The sequence below is a fragment of the Leucopleurus acutus genome (genome assembly GCF_964270905.1).
Source record: "Leucopleurus acutus genome assembly, chromosome: 2".
NCBI lineage: Eukaryota > Metazoa > Chordata > Mammalia > Artiodactyla > Delphinidae > Leucopleurus > Leucopleurus acutus.
In genome coordinates, this window is record NC_139143.1 from 137,507,250 (window position 1) to 137,523,991 (window position 16,742).

Consider the following 16,742-nt stretch of genomic DNA (forward strand, 5'->3'; position numbering starts at 1 on the left):
TTTTTGATCCACCTCCTAGAGAAATGGAAATAAAAACAAAAATAAATAATGGGACCTAATGAAACTTAAAAGCTTTTGCACAGCAAAGGAAACCATAAACAAGACGAAAAGACAACCCTCAGAATGGGAGAAAATATTTGTAAATGAAGCAACTGACAAAGGATTAATCTCCGAAATTTTCCAAACAAAATTAAACAAGTAGCTCATGTAGCTCAATATTAAAAAAACAAACAACCCAATCCAAAAATGGGCAGAAGACCTAAATAGACATTTCTCCAAAGAAGATATACAGATTGCAAACAAACACATGAAAGGATGCTCCACATCACTAATTATTAGAGAAATGCAAATCAGAACTACAACGAGGTATTATCTCACACCAGTCAGAATGGCCATCATCAAAAAATCTACAAACAAGAAATGCTGGAGAGGGTGTGGAGAAAAGGAATCCTCATGCACTGTTGGTGGGAGTTTAAATTGATGCAGCCACCTTGGAGAACAGTATGGAGGTTCCTTAAAAAACTAAAAATAGAACTACCATACGACCCAACAATCCCAATACTGGGCATATACCCTGAGAAAACCATAATTCAAAAAGAGTCATGTACCCCAATGTTCACTGCAGCTCTATTTACAATAGCCAGGACATGGAAGCAACCTAAGTGTCCATCAACAGATGAATGAATAAAGAAGATGTGGCACATATATACAATGGAATATTACTCAGCCATAAAAAGAAATGAAATTGAGTTATTTGTAGTGAGGTGGATGGACCTAGAGGCTGTCATACAGGGTGAAGTCAGAAAGAGAAAAACAAATACCGTATATTAACACATATATATGAAATCTAAAAAGAAAAATGTTCTGAAGAACCTAGGGGCAGGACAGGAATAAAGATGCAGACGTAGAGAATGGACTTGAGAACATGGAGAGTGGGAAGGGTAAGCTGGGACGAAGTGGGAGAGTGGCATGGACATATATACACTACCAAATGTAAAATAGATAGCTAGTGGGAAGCAGCCACGTAGCACAGGGACATCAGCTCGGTGCTTTGTGACCACCTGGAAGGGTGGGATAGGGAGGGTGGGAGGGAGACGCAAGAGGGAGGAGATATGGGGATATATCTGTATGTATAGCTGATTCACTTTGTTGCAGGGCAGAAACTGACACACCATTATGGAGCAGTTATACTCCAATAAAGATGTTAAAAAAAAAAAAAGAAATACAACTGTCTTTATTTATAGAAAACCAAATACATACAAAAATCTAAAAACTATTTAATAAGTTAATTTAGGAAGGTCACTGAAATAAGGTCAACAAATAAAAATCAACTATATTTCTATATTCTAACAGCAAACAATTAGAAAATGAAATTTTAAAATGCCAGTTACAGTAGCATAAATATATATTACCAGTGACATCATTTTTTAGATTTATAACACCTATATCCCCGTATTTCTGCCCTTAAAGAGGGCAGTTTATGCTCACCTCAATCTTGTTGTAGATTGTCCTAATTTTATTAAAGGAACCAGAATTATAGAATTGAATATATAATCTCCAAAAGTTTTGATGTTGGCTGAAATTCTTTTAAATTATTAAAGAGGTAAAAATAAAGTCATTTTGTATACTCTGAGTAACACATATATACACAAATAAAAAAATATTTTGTATTTCCTTGTTTAGTATCTCAAAATGAAATTTAAAGATAAAATATCCTTCCTAACACACAATTAAACAACAATAACTATACCACACATACCAACAACAGTGTAAAAGAGAAAGGAAAGAAAAGTTAATAAATATAGCAAAACAATATGGATTTCAATATGCAAATACTCAAGTAAGACTATATTAGATGACATTAATAGTCACATACATGTACAGGTACATAGATTGAATGAGACAGGTGTGTCGTTTTGATGTCTCAAAGCAATTGACGCTTTGGGTAAGTGATTTTTCCAAACAAAATTAAGTGTAATCTTTCCTTGCTTTACACAACATTTTTAATCCCAGAAACTTCAGTGTATATGTAATACCAACTTATATTCTAGGCTCAGAAAAGTATAGAGGGTTTACACTTATGTCTTCAGCAAAACATCTGAAAGTTGCACAGGACAAGAGATAATTAAATTCATCATTAAATGGAACAGTCCGGAACATTGTAGGACATCTATCATTTCCCAGTGAATGCTGCTACAGCCCCTTGCATATTTCTAGTATGTTCCACAGGAAGCAGTATTGTGTCCATTTGAGAAGCAATGGCATAGTCCAGGCTCTAAACCCAGCTCTATCTCATGCTAGCCGTGAAAGCTGAGAACTCACTCAGCCATTTACAGATCACCCCAACCAATACACATCGTTTGCCTGACCTATGCAGTCCCAAGCAGCAAGCACAAATTCTTGAAAGAATCTTGAGTCTTCTCTAAAGGTAGTCATGGTTGTTAAAAAAAAAAAAAAAAAAAAACATTTTTGGATTTCCTTGCACTTACTTCATTTTGAATTACAGATTGGGGGATGTACACCATAGTGTTTTAAATATTTAGGGTTTAAAAGTCTGGATCTGACCATATTCAAACTCCCAATCAGATTCTGTAATAACTTTCAGGAAAAAATCAGATTCTTTCAGGAATCAGTGTGCTCTAATCCTAGTTTTACCATGTTAAAATGTTATGCATAACTTTATTTGCTCACAAAATGTCATGTTTGTTATTTTGAAATAAAACATAGAAAAATTGAAAAGAGAACTATTTGCCCTAAACTGTTGTAGGGAAAAAAGAATGTTTGCACCCAAACTTTCAAACTCTCCACTCCTATTCTTTCGTATCTCTGCTTCTAAAACCTTACTCATAAAAGAGAGAACTTACAAAATAAAAGGAAAATTTGCAGCTGAACTTAGAGTTAAAATGCCTACTTTCCAAATAAACACAATCTAGAAAAACACACAAAAGCCATCATTTTCTATGGTTCACATTTCCCTTTTTATAATAAGTAAATTAATTCTAGCTATAAATGATGTTGAAAATTTTATTAAAAACTCTGCAATTTTCCCACGCTACTTATTCTCAAAGCCCTTGCCTACCACGCGAATGGTTTTGAAGGTAAAATGAGCTGGGTTTGAATCTCGGCTCTGCCACTTACTAGCTATGTGCCCTGTAAAAAGTTCTTAATCCATTTCTTTACATGTAAAATACCCCCAACCTTGCAGTGCTGTGACAATGTGTAAAGTACCTTGAAAAGAGCTTTTCACATACTACTTGTTCATTAAATAGGAGCTATGGCTGTTAGTATTATAATTAGCTGTCATGCTTGCCAATACCTACTTATTAACTCATTCAACTATTTTCTTCTGAGTTGCCTCATACAGAATTTTCTTTCCTGGTTTGCAAAGCATTTTGAGATATGCTGGGTAAATGTTATACAATGCCTTTTGTGTTTAAAAGCCTCACTGGACTGTCTTAAGACAAGATGTACTAAAAAGAGAAAAAAGAAAGAAAGGCATTTATTAAACCACAGCTTAACATTTACAGAACACTAGTCATGTGATGGTAGCTTACAAAATTCAGTTTTTGCCTACCAACAGCCTGATGCTTTATTTGTCCCTGTCAACCTCTTAAAATTTTACCTGGTGCTTGTTTTCAAGGAGAGTTGACTTCTAAACAATGCACAACATTTTAATAGTTTTCCTGTGGTACTTTTCAGCACAAAGACTCTAATTTTTAGATATTTGTGTTTCATATTCAGGTCACCAACTGGCACTTTGGAACCTACAAATAGCTCTCATGGTATAGTTACCACGGTCATACGTTCTCTTCAACATGCTCACACACCCCACCTCACATCTCACACTCAGCTGGTCCTGTCAACACATGCCCATCTCCCGGCCCTGAAAGGATTCTTTGATCCCTAAGAGGTTAGCTTAGAAGGGCCTTGGGGGAAACACAATAATTCATAACTTATTTGGGGTCTTAGACCCCTTGGAAATTCTGAGGAAAACTACTGACATTCTCAACATACATAAACAAAAATGGACTGCATTTCATAGACTCCTTGACAAACGAGGAAGCTGTGATTGATTTCAGTGTTTCTCAAACTCTTTTGACAGGGATTCACAGCGAGAAACTGATCTGACATCAATACAGCCCGTATCTACATACATAAACAAACATAAACATCTAAAACAGAAGTCACAAGAAACAATTATTTACACTGACCATATGCAATGGTTTCTGACATTTTCTATTCCATTTCATCTTTCTAAAAGGTTGCTTGAGGCTCACTAAATTGCTTTCTTACCACCCACAATCTGAAGAACGGTCATCTGGTCTAACAGTTATCCATTTTAGAGATAAGGAAACAGGTCCGAAAAAATCATGGGTATTGTGCTCGGTCACCAACGAGTTAGTGGCAAAACAAGCCAGAACCTAACCACCCTGACTTCCAACCAAGGCTCCTTCCAGAACAAAGTGAAACAAAAATTCTAAATACCAACTCCCCTGAAAAAGCAGCTGGGGATTTGAAGCCTAAAGCATCCTGCCTGATACACTGAGAAACTGGGAGTGTTTCAATTCCAAATGGGGGTGAATATTAACCTAACATGAGCCTCCAGCTCAGGCAGTCTTAACTTTTTCTAAACCATGCCCCTGGCCTAGCATGACATGGCACATAAGCACATTTTTTTCTTTCCAGAAACCTTTTCTCCAGCTACTGAAAACGACACAGGAAAGGCCAACATTCTCCCTGAGTTTATTTAAAATGTTCTGATTACACAGACACAGGTTTTATTTGTCCATGAGAGCTTGGCTTAGAAACAGCAGTAGACAGGCACTCTTTGCATTTACCCGGGCCATGCAAATCTGTTTTCCTCCTCGCTAAGGCTGTTTAATCAAAATTTAAACATCAAAACCGCAGAGATCGCTATGTGGAACCGACACCAGCTATCCCAGACCCTTTTAAAGCCTCAGTTATAGTAAGTGAAATTGCTTAATGAGCCTTCATCACAAGCAGCGTGATAGATTAAAATACCAGCCTTCCTACCGGCATCAGGCTGTGTGTGGTTTTGTTTGGTTGGTTGCTTTTTGTTTGTTTTTAATATGGAATAAACATCACTGTTCATTACAAGTTGAGAATCTTATAACATGCCAGAGCGTGTGCCTGAGGACTGGGCTGGTGAAGGCCAAGCGGGCGGCCCTGCATGCAGTTAGGAGAAGGCTTGGGGCCTGGGCGGTCTCACCAATGAAGAGAACCACCCAGCTCCGGTGTTGCGGAGGGTCGGTGGGCGTGAACAACCTGCTCCGGCGCTGTGTGCCAGCCTCCACCTGAGCACCCAAGCCCGGTGCCCAAGGGCAAAGTGCTGGGGCCTCCTTAAAGCAGAGCGTGCTGGGAGGAGAGGGAGGGGTGGAAATTGCTGCAGAGAGGCTTGAGGTGAGATCAGCGAACGCCTGCTGGGGAAAAGGGGGGCGGGCAAACCCTAAAATTAGCTGGGGGGAGGCAGGGGCTGAGCCAGGCTACGCGGAGATTCGGCGGCTGCCCCGGAGCTTTCCCGGGAGCCCAGCCGCCCTGCGCCTTCCTCCTGCGGCAGGACCAGGAGTCGCACCTACGCAACACCACGGAAGGGCTCCTTCCTGGAAACAGGATTGGGGAACGCGTGTAGCCTCCCGAGCCTTGGGATCTATCGCTCCTCCCCCATCTGCGGCAGAAAATGTTAAAGACCCTCGGAATTTGAAACCCCAGAATCCTCCAGAATCCTTGTTGTTGAACTTAATATTTATTTGGCTGGCTCATTTGAGAGACCTGACCTTTCCTGAGTTTTCATTTAAATCCGTTTCTCTCCTCCCCCATGCCTCAAGCGGAATTGGCCGGGGGTTGGGGGGGAGGGGGCGAGAGCGGGGGGTGGGGGGGGATGCGAAGGGGGGTTGTTACCAGGGATCTAGGGGATGGAAGCTAGCAGAGTGGGGGGAGTTTGCATCTGAATATCTCTCTGCACGATAAACACTTCTGAAGGTCAGTGACGGCTCCCCATTGGATCCTCCCGAAAAGGTGAATGTTCATTAAAGGCTTCTCCCTCTACATTTTTCTTAAGAACCCAAACTGTAAAAGTCCGAAGTATTTCAGATATTGCAATTCCAATAATGCACCGGAAACCTATATATTAATTAAGTATTCTGAACACTTGCAAAATAAAAGGGAACTATTATAAGGAAGTCTGTGAAATGTAAATATGTGTTATTCAGCCAAGATTAAATGAAGAATGCAAAAATGTTATATTTAGTAGCACAAAAACGGAAAACTGAATGACAGTATTTGGAAACCAGAAATCAGTTATTTTTAAAAGTCACGTTTATTATTATATACTAGAATTTTTAAATAATATATGCACACTAATTTTAAATCAGCCATTTAATAGACACTAAACATGTCCATGGAGTGACATCTTATCCCTAGCCTCTTCTACCTACCCTCTGCAGTCGGCCCCTTACCTTTATTTTCAGAATCTTTCATTCTCTCCTTCCTCCCTCTGCTGCAAAGGAGCAGGAAAGTCCGGCTGGTTCTGCAACCCTGACTTTGGATTTGTCATTCAGACAGTCAGCGGTCTTGGGGGAGAAGTCCCTCAGCCGAGGAGCACCGGGCTCTGGTAATTGCATGCAAGTCAGTGTGCAGGGGTTATAATTTTGCTTATGCTGGAGCAGAAAGGATGGGGAATGAAGACAGACGTAAACACAAATTCCAAAACATGGCATGGAACTGGATCTGGAGCCTAGGCTTGCCTTTCCTTGCAGTAGGTTAGGGAATCAACTGTTTAGTGCCTCCTCGTCTCTGGAGAGATTTGATTCAAGTTGAAAGAGGACCACATGTGCCGTGCACCAAGCTTATTCTCAAATGGAGACCTTCACTTTGGAGGGGGATTAAGAGCCCTGTGCTTGTTTCCTCTTACATATTCATTCATTCAGCAAACACTTCTTTTACCTCTCTGTGGACCAGGCTCTATGCTAAGTACTGCGGACAGAACAGTGACGGGAACCAGCCCCAGTCCTCAAGCCACTCACCGGCTGTTACAATGCAGAGGCATACAGTGCCATCCAATGACCTATGTCTGCTGAATGGACCTGGGTTATTGAACCCAGTTCACCCAGGTGTAAGTTGGTACTCAAGGCTTTAGTGATTGGTCTTAAGCCACTGGATGGCTGAGACAGAAATGGATCTGTGGAAGCCAGACCAAACCCCTCTCTGTTAGACAGCAAGGAGTACTCAAGCAAATCTTTCAATCATCCAATGCAAACTTACTTTCAATCATTACATACCTCAGATTCATTCTTTCATTCATTCACTCAACAACGGTTATTTGTGCCAGGCACAACTCCACCTGTTAGCAATTCAAGAGTGCAGGAAACAGACCAAGTCCCTGCTCTCGTGGCTATCACATTTGGGTGGGAGGATTCAGACAGGCCATAAACAAACAAATATAAACATATAATAAATGGCAGTAAATGCCATGAAGAAGAATGCAGCATGATAATGAGGTAACAGAGCTGCCATTTTAGATAGTGTGGCCAGGGGAGGTGCCACTGAACTTGTTTTACAGAAAATGAACCAGTCATCACAGTCCCTTCCAAACATCTTCACTTAGAAATTGTTTTTTGAGTTCCAAACCCTCACAACTTCCTCTGCTCCAAGTGCACTCACTGATGGGTAGTGTTTATTCCCCAATATACAGACTGGTAAACTGACATCCAGAATGATTAACTGACCCAATCCAGGACCTCACTCACCTCCAAGATGGAAGAAGAGCAACAAAAAGAAATGCACCAAGCTGCGCTCATCCCCAGAAATTGCTGGGTTAAGTACAATATTGAAAAGGAAAATTTGCCAGAGTAGGAGGTGAGAAAAGAGGGTTGAAGACCTATCTCTACCACTATTACCTGAGTGGCGCAGAGCAGGTGATTTAACCTCTCTGGTGCCAGTTTCCTCATCTGTAAAGTGGGGCTAATCATCTGTGCCCTGTGCGTGGTCCAGGCTGTTCAGAAGATCAAAAGGGAGAGTAGATGTGGTACTTTGTAAACTAAGTTCTACATAAGTGTAAAGGATAATTATCAACATACTTGGGCACATTAAGAGAACTAATTGCTAGTGTTTACCTGCTCGCTATGGCAGCCTGAGAGTCAAATATAGCTATAGAGGGAAAGCCTGTCGTGGCCACTAGGGGTCCTGGAGTTGATTTCTAGCCGCCACAATTTAAAGACTCCCTTAAAGTTTGGGGAAATTTTATTTTGTTTTTGTTCCCATCTTTCCTTGACAGTGGATAATATCCTTATGCATCCTTGACAACTTAAGGCCAATGAGGAAAATCTGCCTTCATTGGAACTCTTCACTGGCCACCAAATGAGGCATGTTGGCCCATAAACCACATCAAAGAAATGGGCATCTCCATCTCCAAGGACCAAGGCCAGGGCAGCCAAAACGTACCCAGTTAGGAGCACCTTTAGGGGCAGATAGGGTGAAGGAGGGGGTGATGAGAAGACACCATCCGTGTACTCTTTCATCCAATAAATATTCATTATGCCAGACACTGCTCTGAAGACTGAGAATGACACAGTGCTGAACAAAACATTCTGTCCTCAAAGAGCTTGTGGTCTCAGAACAAGAGGTTTCTACAACGTATGCTGATTTACTGAGTTAGGCCAAGGACTGGGTCTGAATAGTAGGGCAAGGGCTATAAAGCAGGAGAGACCAGGTTCAAACATGGGCTCTGCCACTTCCTGGCTCCTAAAGTAAGCTGGGATATGTTCCTGCACCTCTCTAAGTCTCCATTTCCTGATCTGTAAGATGAAGATACTGAAGGCACCTACCTCCTAGGGTAGGATGAGGCTCAAATGAGTTAATGCATGTAAAGTACAGAGCACAAAGCCTGACACATAAAGGGAGGGCTCCATAAATGCTGTAAGACTAATATTATCACCTACTGACCTGGATCAAGTGTACCCCTCTGCACCTCAGTTTCCTCATAAAATGCAGAAAATAATAACTAGTTTATATGGCTATTGTGAGAATTACATATCAGGAAGAAGATAAAGCCCTGGCGTAAAGGATTAGCTCACCCCCTGCCAGGCTCACTCCAGGCCCTTTTTCATCAAGCAGGCTCCCCAGGAAAAAAGACAAAGCCTGGGAGGAGTGAGGAAGTGGGAGAGAGCCTGCCACTTATGTTAACAAGGAAGCAATTTTTTTACAAGAGTATGATCATTTCTAGGGTTACCTGCATTTTACTCAACACTGTATTTTGAAAAGTTTCAAAATACAAAGAGTTGGAAGAATTGCATGGCAAACATCTTCAAGTACATTTTGCTAAATTTGTTCTGTCACATAGATGTTCATCTTTCTATTCATCCTTAATAGATTTTTTTTAAATTAAGTTGAAAGAGATTTGAAGTCCTCTTCAGATAAGAAGAGCCTTTATTTTCCCTGATACAAATTTTACAGAAGCCTTACACTGGCTGATTCTGTGGCCATTCCAAGCAGGGTCAGGTAAATTCTTAGAAGCCTTGTCTTGCCCACAGTAAACCTCAAGGCCACACCCAGCTGAGGGATAAGGATAGACTCAAGCCTTGGAGCCTTCCAGAACAAGGCACTGCCTCATGCTTCCAATAAACTGGTACCAACCACCATTCTGAACATCCATTAATGGAAACGATGCTCCAGCTCAATAACCGGGTTTAGGGAAAGCTTCAGGCAGGCTCCACTGGCCACAAGTCCCTGCACAGCTCTGCACAGTCCTTGTCTTGTTGGGTGCCACTTCTGAGTCATTAGACCGGTGAGTCATGCCCAGCAAGGGAGGCCATCTTGAGAGCAAAACCAAAGAGAATTTTCAAGAACAATGAGTGACACCCTGAATTGAAAGAGAATAAGGCTCTTCATTGTCCTAGCAAAACAAAAATGAAAGAAAAAAAAACGCTGCTGTTAACACTGTGGGTTCAACTTCCCAGCTGTAAATTTTACTCCGAAGAAAAACTCAGCAACAAAGGCTTTTATATTCCCTTGGAAATCTGAGAGCAAAAGAGACTGGGAGGATATTTCTCAAATTGGGCAGACCCAATGATCTTTCGGTAACTTGCCTGGACCCTCTCTTCTGGATTAGTCATTCATTTCTAAAACATGCCAGGGTGGGGTGACAGGAGAATGACTTCACCTGCACCACCACAGTCGGTCTTCCCCCAACCACGCCTGTCTGGTTTGCTCAGAGCATCCAAGTGGCCGTAAGCAAGATGAACTGGAGTGAGAAAACCGCTGACTGGGGGCTGGGGAGGGGATGGGGCTTTGTGATTAGGGTCACCGCAGGGAAGGGCAGCATGACTATAAGAAAAGCTGGGTGTGCTCCGATGAAGCCAAGCCACAAGGCAAGGGGAAGAGAATTAACACATGGAGTACCCACTGTGTGCAAGGCAGTCTTCTTATCATCATCACCATCCTTTCAAAGAACTTATTTGCCAAGCATGGCCTTTAGAGCGAGGACTTTCACAGCACACTGCCTGGGTTTGGATCCCAGCTTACTAGTTGTGTAACTTTGGAAACGTTACTTATCCTCTTTGTGTTTCGGTTTTCTCGTTCATAAAATAGAGACTGTAAAACAGGGTTATTGTAAGAATTAAATAAAATTAAAATATTCACAGGTTTAGGGCCACGGCTGGCACACGGTAAGCAAGGCATGCACGTTAACGCTTGCCAGTCTGTCTTTTTTAGATGAGAAAAAATGAGGCAGAAAGAAGAAAGGAGACTTGCCAAAGGACACATAGCAAAAGAGTAGCAGAGCCAGGATACTGCCTGTCATTTACTTCTCACAACACCCCTGTGACGGAAGTGACATCATCTTCCTTCTATTGATGAGAGCTTGGAAGCCCAAGAGCTTAGTAACCTGCTCATCGCACAAGCTGGCAAATGGGAGAGTTAAGACTGAAAAACCCACATTCACTGTCTTTAAAGCCTTTGCACATCCCACTAGGCCAACAGTTCTCAAAGGTTAGCACACACCAGAATTACTGCAGGGCTTGGTAAAGCACAGGTTGCTGGGTCCCACCTCCAGAGTCTCTGCTTTGGTAGCTCTGAGGTGGGCTCCAAGAATTTGCATTTCTAGCAAGTTCCAGGAGACACTATTGCTGCTGGTCTGGAGACAACCCTTGAGAACTACTACTCTACAATCAGGCACCTGTACGCAGAACAGAGGGTAGGAGAAGGTATGGGGCCTAATGGGTATAGGTCCCACTCCGGCAAAGGGTTGGCTACTTCACAGAGCCTAGCAAATATATTTTGCATTTATATGGTCCTTTTATAGTTATGATATCATTTGATCTTTCCAATATCCCTAGGTAGTGACCATTATCTCCATTCAATATGATTTGTTTTTAGGGACATATGGCCAAAAAATGGCAGTAAGGATAAACTACAGGTCACCTGACAAGTGTTCTGTCCTTTCCTCCAGGTAACTAGTCCTGGAAAGCACTACCTGCGGATAGCCTGACTCCAGGTCCAACCTGTGTCTTCCCAGGGAATAACTGAAGTTCAGGAAAGGGCACTTCGGCCACCAGCGTTTGCAGGGGGCAATTTCTGGGGGAAGAGCTCAGGACTGGTTTTCTACCATCATTTCAAGGACTAGGAAAGCCTACTGCTCACAAAATACTTCCACCAACTATCCGCTCCCTTCTCTATAACCTAAAGCTTTGATATTTGACGTAAATCTGGTTCTCTGCAAAAGCTGGAAGCAATTTAGGGGCTTAATTTCTACTGGACACAGCTTGTTCATTTAGAACAGCTTGCATGGTTAGTAGATTTTTTAAAGTTGCTTGGACATATAAGCAGGTAAATCATTGGTATCCAGAAGATTTCAAGAACTCCTATGAGCAGATTTTTAAAAAAAACATGAACCACCAAAAAAAAAAAACATAAACAGGCGTTCACACATGTCTTGGTCACACATGGCCAATATTCATGTGAAAAGATCTCCAGCTTCATTATTCGTCAGGGAAATTCAATATAAAAGCACCATGCAGTACCACTTCATACGCATCAAAAAATTCTGACAGTACTGAGTATTAGCAAGGAAGTAAGGGATCAATATATACATCCCAGAGGATTCATTCATTACTTAACCAGTCATTATTATCCAATAACTAAATAAACATATTTATTGAATGTCTTCTATATTCAGGATACAATATTAAGCTGAACAGATGCCAGAGGTCCCCAGAAGCTATGCTACTTCTCATCTGTAGCCTCCTGCTGAAAAAAAAAGGAAGGGAGGGTAGAAAGAAGGATAGTGATGTAGAAGGCCTTCTGATTGGTCCAGAAGGGATTGCGGCCCCTGAAGAGCTTCCAGCCATGTTTTATTCCCACCGCTCATTGAACTTTCCATATTTGGGGTGTGATCATATGGTGCAATATCTGGACTAATATTAATAAAAATAACAACCACCACCTTGTGAGCTACTATGTACCAAGCACTTTATATACAATAACCCATATAATCATCACAGGAACATTATAACATAGGAGTATCATAGGAGTATCATTCTTATTTTACGTATGATAGATAACTGAGTTTTAGAAAGATTTAGCACCCTGCCCAAGATCACACAGCTTATTGGTGTGCCACTTACTAGTGGCAGATTCAAATCATCGTCTGTCGGGCACCAAAGCATATGATTGTAGATGCCCCAAGTGACGCTGACATCATCGTGAGAAATTCAGGCCACCTTTAAGAAAAATTAAATAAAATTGGGATATGGATTTCATTCACTGCATAATATTTATTAATTTTACTTCTTCCCTCCATGTGTATAGATACTGGAACATGTTTATTTTGTGCCGATGTGGCAGAAAGGAAGCTGTGTGGGTAGTCAGGCCTGAATTGGCCACACACCAGTCCTATGACCTCTTGCAAGTTACTCTGTCTCTTGCTTCACTTTCCTCATCTACAAAATGGGGGAAATAAATACCATCTGTCCTCCCTCCTTCCAAGGTTAGTTAAGATCTAAACAAGACTTTATAGTTGACCTACTCCATAAACTGTAAAGTATCATATAACATAAGACATTATAATGGCCTCATCTCCAGGTTGTAGGGGGGAAGGGGAAGTAGGGAAATACAGTGATCTGCCAAGATCCTACCTAAGAAAAGAGAGGTGTGGCGTGGCAATGGGCCCCAGGTAAGCCATGGGTGAACTCTACAATGGGAATAAAGAAGAAAAAGACAGGATGGTTGTGTACACAGTATACACCTGGGTTTAAAAATTATAAAACTAAAAAACTTATTCTAACCCAATTTACTGCAGTGGGAATGCCCATTTATTCCTCTTTTGTAAAACATTCACACAACACCTGGAATAACACTATGCATATAAGGATCACTCAAGGAACACTTGTTGCAATTACCAATCTATTCAACTACTCAGGCAAGCTAAAGAAAAGGGGCGGTCAGCCTTTAGACCTACTAAGTTTCCGCAACAGTTCTTGATGCAGTGTGGAAGGAATTTAATCGGCGCATTCACTAAAAGTAACAACACATCCTTTGAAAGCCGGCAAGATGACAAGGCCAAGCCACAGAGCCTCCCTAACCATCAACAATAGAAAAGCTTGTTTCTAACACAATAATTGGTGTTGTTTCTAACACAAATATTTGAAGGATAATTATTTTTGCTCTTTGTCAAATTTCTTTTTAGAATGCTTACTATGTGCCAGCACTTTACAATTATTAACTCATTAATTCATTTAATCTTCGTAAAAACCCTGGGGTGGAGATGGGGGTGATGCGGCCCTGTTGCAGTCTAGCTTCTGCCCTGGCTCAGGTCGGCCATTTTAGAACTCAAGGCATGTCAGCCTCTGAAGAATCCTCAGATGATGGACACAGACGAAAAGGACATGATAGGACACACACACACACACACACAAGCAGACAGGTATCTACAAAGTACCCAGCTCTGACTTAGCCTGGTGGGGGATGCAAGGATGAAGTGGATGAGAACCTGCCCACATGGAATCTATAATAGCAGATGAACAGTGACAAATGATGATGAAATACCAGCAGACAGGTTACAGGTGGCACCTATCCCAGGAAAGGCTTCACAGAGGAGATGCATTTGTGCTAGTCCTAACGGACGGGTAGGAATTGGCCAGGCTGAGAGACCAAGGCATGGCCACTGCAGATAGAGAGAAGGCAATGAGCCAGCAGATCGTGTCATGTCCCTGTGCTCAGAACATGTTAGTGGCTTCCCAGCTCACTTGGAATAAAATCCAAACTCCTCATCATATACTACCCAGACCCTGACCCAGGCCCTGCCTGCCTCACTTTCCCCTTGCTTAGCTCAGGCACACTGAGAACCTTTCCACCTGCTATTGCCCCTGGCAGGAAGCTCTCCCCTGGCTCCATGCTGGAGTAACTCTGAATCAGTCTTCACGCTCAGCTGTAATTGCATGGCCGCAGAGACGCCTTCCCTGTCCACCCCCCAAGTAAGCTAGGGCCCCTCTACCTTTTTTTCTCTCCCAGCAGACGATTTGATTCCTTCCAAGCACACAGAGCAATCTGCAATGGAGACTTTTACCTATTTGACGTGTGTAACGTCTGTTTCCCCCTTTAAAAGTAGTTCCATGAGCTGCGGCCTTGCCTATCTCGTTCAATCCTGGGCCCTGACACACAGGGGAGCTCGATAAAAATTATGGAATGAATGAATGCAGTGAGTCAGTGACTGAATAAATGTGAGTTAAGGCCCTGGTGAGGATAGGGTGGAATGTGTTTGGGAAATAGTTAATTGTGACTAGAGCTTACAAGATAACAGATGGGTTGGAAAGAGGGTGGGTCCAATGGGGAGGACCTCCAAGGCAGAGTTGGGTGCGGATTAAATCCCCCAACGGGTACTGCATTGCAGGTGCCGGCCAGGTTTTGGGGGGAGGGGGATGCAAACTGTTTTCCAGAGGCACCCCGGATTCCCTCTGTCCAGAGCCAAACGGACAGACAGGGACTTGTGCGGGAAATTAACAAGCTGCAACCACCTGGGCCAAGGGGAGATACGCTTAAAGGGTGGAGGGGGAAGAAGGGACTGTCGTCGAGCGGCCCCGGGGGAGCTTGGGGACTGCTGTAGTCCCCGCGGCCGAGGGTCAGGGAGGAGGGTCGCCCAGGCAGGGCCAGACGTCCCTGCGGCGCGGCCCCCGCCCGCGGGCCCCGGGGGCCGAGAACCCAGCGGGAGATGCCGCCCACGGCAGCAGCCGGAGCCACCGCGGCCCCGCTTCAGCGGGAGGCCGGCGCCCGCCGCTCGTGGTAACAGGTCCCGCGGCCGCGCCCACACTCACCCTGCGCCGCCTTGGAAGCTGAGCGCGTCCGCCACAGCCGCCGGGTTGCCTTCCACGGCCGCAGCGAAGAAAACAGCCTCCGGCTCTTCTTGCAGCTCTTCTCAGTTGCTCCCATCTGTGCGCCCGCGCCCCTCCCCCGCCGCCCGCCGCCGTCCGAGGATCGCCTCCCGCTTCCCCGGCCGCCGCGCTTCTGCCAGGTGCCAGGCAGTCGCCGGGGAGGACGCGGCCGCGGGGGGAGGAGCTTGCGGCCGGATGCGGGGCGGGGAGGGTGGGGACCTCGCTCGCGCTGAGCCTGCGGGTGCGGCCGACCGAGGCGGGGACGCTGCAGGGATGCGCCAGCCGGGGGAGCGCTCAGACCCTGGCAGCTCACAGGTGAATGCTTTAGTCTTTCCCTCTTCGTTCCGGAGATGTTGACGGAGTGCCCAACTACTGCTAGGCATCATTAATTAACACACCCCCCCCCGGGATGTGCACTGATTTTTATCCCCAAATTACAAATGATAAAATTGAAGCTCCGAAACGTGAAATAATCTGCCCAGAGATCACACAGCCGCTAAATTATGCCGATATCCAAGTCCTGGGCTCTAGCTATATTTTTTCATCCCTTTCTACTGCCTCAGAATGATTCCACATTATGTTGGATTTTTTTTTTGAAGTTTTGCTTTTTTATGCTTCTATTTTTTCTTTTTTTTCTTTTTTTCTTACATCTTTATTGGAGTATAATTTCTTTACAATGGTGTCTTAGTTTCTGCTTTATAACAAAGTGACTCAGTTATACATATGTTCCCATATCTCCTCCCTCCTGCATCTCCCTCCCTCCCACCCTCCCTATCCCACCCCTCCAGGTGGTCACAAAGCACCGAGCTGATCTCCCTGTGCTCTGCGGCTGCCTCCCACTAGCTATCTATCTTACGCTTGGTAGTGTATATATGTCCATGCCACTCTCTCGCCTCGTCACAGCTTACCCTTCCCCCTCCCCATATCCTCAAGTCCATTCTCTAGTAGGTCTGTGTCTTTATTCCTGTCTTACCCCTAGGTTCTGCATGACATTTTTTTTTCTTAAATTCCATATATATGTGTTAACATACAGTACCTGTCTCTCTCTTTCTGACTTACTTCACTCTGTATGACAGACTCCAGTGGATTTTTTTTTATTTAAGTCTGATAGATATTCCTGTTTTCCTCATGCAACAGATTAAGATAATCACTCTTTTTTTTAAATTTATTTTTGGCTGCATTGGGTCTTCGTTGCTGCACTGGGGCTTTCTCTAGTTGCTGCAAGGAGGGCCACTCTTCATTGTGGTATGCGGGCTTCTCATTGCGGTGGCTTCTCGTTGTGGCACACGGGCTCCAGTAGTTGTGGCTCACGGGCTTCGTTGCTCTGCTGCATGTGGGATCTTCCCAGACCAGGGCTCGAAC

General features: G+C 43.6%; 1 protein-coding gene across 1 annotated transcript in view; it reads right to left on the reverse strand.

The window, feature by feature from the left end:
* Positions 1 to 15,433, reverse strand: part of DNAJC6 (DnaJ heat shock protein family (Hsp40) member C6) — a gene marked incomplete at its 3' end in the record, with an annotated part of 152,503 nt that extends 137,070 nt beyond the window's left edge. Inside the window, exon 1 of the mRNA XM_082833866.1 lies at positions 15,324 to 15,433. The remainder of the gene's footprint in view (positions 1 to 15,323) is intronic.
* Between the last annotated feature and the right edge of the window lie 1,309 nt (positions 15,434 to 16,742).